Source organism: Cnephaeus nilssonii, assembly GCF_951640355.1.
Source record: "Cnephaeus nilssonii genome assembly, chromosome: 21".
Classification (NCBI taxonomy): domain Eukaryota; kingdom Metazoa; phylum Chordata; class Mammalia; order Chiroptera; family Vespertilionidae; genus Cnephaeus; species Cnephaeus nilssonii.
Window position 1 is genome coordinate 16,483,830 of NC_137092.1, and position 4,845 is coordinate 16,488,674.

The window sequence follows — 4,845 nt, forward strand, 5'->3', positions numbered from 1 at the left end:
TGCATTTCTGACAAGCCTCAAGGTGCCGCGGCTGCTTTAAGGGACCCTTTGAGTAGTAAGGTTTAGAGCACAGGTCACAGGCCCCCGACTGCCCGTGCAGCTTGGAACCAAGTCACAAGTGTCTCCGTGAAATGATGCCGTTGATGCTGGTGCTTGCTTCTGCGTTTGTGTGGGAGGGAGGTCAGGACAGAAGTCAGGGGACTTGAGGCCCCAGCGCAGAGCGGACTTGTGAGTGCAGATCTGGCTGTGGGGTTCTGAAGGAGCAAGGTCAGGGAAGGGGGAGGGGGTGGGGGGTGGGCTTACTCTATCCATATCAGGAAGGAAGATTGACTCAGCAGCAGGAGGGATGGGGCTGAGGGTACTAGGGAAGGGGAAGTGTGAGCTAGTGGCAACAACCTGCGTTTGTATTTCAGGGGATCTAGGTTTGAATCTCGCTTTTGGCAAGTGACTTGACCTTCTAAACAAAATTTTCTTCCACTGTAAAAATGTAAATACAAATAGCTGTGTTATGGGGTGGTAAAGGAGATCATCAGTATCAAAACCTCATAGACGCACCCGGCTGGTGTGGCCCAGTGGTTCCACGGCGACCTATGAACCAGGAAGTCATGGTTTGATTCCTGGTCACGGCACTTGCCCAGGTTGTGGGCTTGATCCCAGTAGGGGGAGTGCAGGAGGCAGCCGATCAATGATTCTCACCATTGATGTTTCTATCTCTCTCTCCCTCCCTCTCCTTTCCTCTCTAAAATCAATAAAAATATATTAAAACAAAAACAAAAAAACCTCACTAATTCATTAGTTTCCAAGGAAATGTCAGTTTCTTCCCTTTACACTCCCAAGAGAGGGGTTTGGCCCCCACCCTCAGGGCTGTGTGACCTACCCCCATCACCACTTCTTGGCGCCCAGTACCCTCACTAGGAGAGGAAGATGGGTAGTTTAGACCAGTGGTTTTTCAAAACAGTATCTCTATTGCCCCCTCTCCCGAGAGCCACCGAACATAAGAGCAGCCACGCTGTTCTGCACTTCAGGGGGAAGCAGAGAGGACAGCGTCTGAGTACCTGCTCCACCACTGACACACGGTGGCACTTAGGAAAGTTACCTAATTGACCCGAGTCTTAGTTTGAATGTCTGTAAAATGGAGTGTCTCCGTTTCCATGTCTGTAAAATGGGTTGTATTGAGGAATGAATTAATAGATTTAAAGTGCTTCCAACAGAGCCTGGGAACATAGTAAGTGTTTAATAAAATTGGTTATCACTGCCCTGGTTGGTATGGCTCAGTTCTTTGGAGTGTCATCTCGAGTACCAGAAGATCGAGAAAGAGAGAGAGAGAGAGAGAGAGAGAGAGATCACTTGGTTGATTGGTTGCCTCCTGCAGGGGCCCCTACCCGGGGCTGAGGAACCTGCAATGGAGATAAGTACCCTTGACCCGCCCTTGACCCAGAATCAAACCCACGACCCTTCGGTCCTCGGACTGAGGCTCTAATCACTGAGCCAAACCAGCCAGGGCTAGCCTTCTTTTATTCTTGTCTGGGGTTGGGGAGAGCCTGTTCCCACTATCATGAAGTGGGGGAGAGGCTATAGCTGCATCTTAAACAGCTTTTAACCAGTCCTCATTTTTGTTCCCTCCCCGTCTGGTGTCTCATTCGCTTCCAGAGGTCCTGCGCCCTCGGAGGCTCTTCAGTAGCTCATATCGATCCTCACGTTCCCCATGGCCAACTCGGGTCTCCGCTCTCTTAGATGCGCCAAGTCCGTTACCACTGGGCCATTTGCTTCCCACCTTCCAACATGTTGTAACTGTGCTTTCCTCTTTTCATCATCCCATCTCTGTGGGTTTACACATTTTCAAAATGGTCTTTCATGCCTTTTTCACAAAAAATTTCTTTATTGAAGTTTTAGCAGGATTTCAGGAGGGAGTCCAGGACGGAGTCCAATTAGATATGTTCAATTCACTATCTTTTACTGGAAGACTATTACTATTACTACTTTTGGAATAGATAATACATGTACAGGTTACAAATTTCTAAAAGTATGAAAGAGTGCACATAAGAAATAAATCCCCTTCCCATCTACCCATGCCCTGAAGTTTTATTCCCTCCCTCCCTCTCACTCTCTTTCTTTCTTTTCTGTATCAGATTCTTATCCTCATACAAGGATATTTTTCCAATTGATTTTTAGAGAGAGTGGAAGAGAGAGGGAAAGACAGAGAGAAATATCGATGTGAGAGAAACACATGGATTGGTTGCCTCCTGCATGAGGCCCGACCAGGCCCTGGGCCCGGGAGGAGCCTGCAACCGAGGTACGTGCCCTTGACTGGAATCGAATCTGAAACCCTTTGGTCCACAGGCTGACGTTCTATCCACTGAGCCAAATTGGCTAGGGCACCCTGAAGTTTCTATTATCAGTTTCTTGTATAAAAATAGCCATTTGAGGGCCGGGTGTATACCTGATAAGGTGAGTCATCAATCTTTAGGGTAAGAGGACCCGCTTTGAGAATATTTGTCACAGATCGGTCCCTGGCCTTGTGGGGCTTCTTTTCTCTGCCGGGCAGCAGACTGTTCACACGGAACAGGGATAGCCACATCCCTTTAGAAGTTTCTTATTCTCTTAGGGTTCTAAGTCGTTTCACGGTGTGTTAATAGCAGGTGTTTCTCACAGAAGTAGGACAGGGCTCCTTAATACCCTATCCATTTTTCAAAGGAGAAAAGTGAGACTCAGAGAAGAGAGGTGACCAGAAAATAGGTTGGGGGACCTAGATTCGGAAAGCAGGCATTAGAAGTCAGCCTGTGCAAAGCTCACCAGGATTGGAAGGTCTAGTTTCCCAGAGTGGTTCTGCTTCGCAATTAATTTCTTAAAAATGGACTCTGGGCCCCACCCCACCCCTACTGAATAAGAATCTCTTAAGCACCAATTCAGAAATTTTCCTTTTTAAGAAGCTTTCCCAGCCCCGGCTGGTTTGGCTCAGTGGATAGAGCGTCGGCCTGCGGACTGGGGGGTCCCGGGTTCGATTCCGGCCAGGGGCACATGCCCGGGTTGCGGGCTCGATCCCCCCCAGTGGGGAGCGTGCAGGAGGCAGCCAATTGGTGATTCTCTCTCATCATTAATGTTTCTATCTCCCTTCCTCTCTGAAATCAATTGTATATATATGTGTGTGTGTATATATATATATATATATATATATATGTGTGTGTGTGTGTGTGTGTGTGTGTATATATATATATATTTATTTATGTGAAGCTTTCCCAGTGATCTCAGGTGCATTAAAGTTTAAGACTTGATATGCAGAAAAAATGCTCTGGACATCCAGAGCAGGGAGCAAACATATTTAAGGAGGCTTCATGGAGAAGGTGGCATATGAGTTTGTCTATATAGGCAGGGTGAGCTTTAGACACATGGAGAGGGTACAGAAGAGGGGGCCATAAGCAGGCTTTAGGGAAGATTCAAGCTTGGGCCTTCCGCTATCCTTTCGTTTTTGTCATCATCCTGGTCCCCCTCATGATCCTTTCCATCTTTCTCTTTAAAATACATATATAATTGATTTCAGAGAGGAAGGGAGAGGGAGAGAGAGAAACATCAATGATGAAAGAGAGAATCATTGATCTGCTGCCTCCTGCTCGCCCCACACCAGGTATCAAGCCCACATGTGCCCTGACCAGGAATCGAACCGTGACCTCCCAGTTCATAGGTCCACGCTTACCACCGTGCCACCGGCCAGGTTCCATCTTCCTCTTTAGCCTCCTTCCCAAACTTCAACAGAAGTAGAATCTTCTGCTCTCCGGGGGCAGGAAGGTGGCGCCCCCGCAGAGGTGGATGAGCATGTGAAGGACACACCGAGACAGAGTTGACAAGTACAGGGCACCCAGTCACAGGCAGACAGGAGGGGACAAAGATGGAAAACAAGAATAGGACACAAGGTCACACACAGATGGACAGGGAAGGACAGGTACAGAACCGTGGGCACCTAAAGGGCACACACAAAGGCCGGATAAACACCAGGCACAGACAGAGGCGATATGGAGGGCATGTGCCGAGGGGCAGGTGGGAGTCATGGCAGACCGAGATGGCCGCAGGTGATGCCCCAGATGTGTGGAGGGGGCTGAGCTGCCGCTGGCTCCTTTGGGCTGAGGGGAAGGGAGTAGCCTGATACCGGCTCTGACATCTTTCTGTTCACTGGCCGCTGCAGAGGGCGGCCAGTCCCCAGGCTGGAAGGGCTGGGTTTGCTCCGGGATGTGCACCTTGGTCGAGAGGAGGGGGATCACCTCCTCCCTCTTAGGTCACCTTTATTTCAGCTCTCAGATGTTTATTGTTAAGCTTGAAATCTCGCCTCTTTCTAGCTCGCAGCCCAATTTCCTACAGGTCTCTCGGGCCCTGTCTCTTTTTGGGGTGTTTGATCCCAACTCCGGTTTCAGCCGACTGGGGAAACTTCAGTTTATTTCCGTATCACTTTCTCTTTAAGCTATTCTCCTCCTGCCCCCAACCCGCCACCTTCCCAGACTCCCTCTCATTCCCGACATCACTTGCCGTTTCGAAGAGCACTACATCTCCCATAAATCTTAGCGCTCAAGAGGCTACCCCAGGGAACTTCAAGAACCGAAATGCTCTCCTCTCTGCCTCCGTGATTACCGCGGTGACCGACGGGGCTGGTAGTCACCTAGGAATTGTCGGGAGACCTCTCCCCTCAAAAAAACCTACTCATCCCAGAAGACATCGCGCCAGAGGCGGGTGGACAGTCTGTCTTTCGGCGCGCCCCTTAATCCTTCCTCGGACTCCAACTCCCGCCGTGCCCTGCACCGAGTTCCCTGCGGCAGTGAATGGGGCTATGTCCAAAGATTTCTGGGAGTTGTAGTTCGT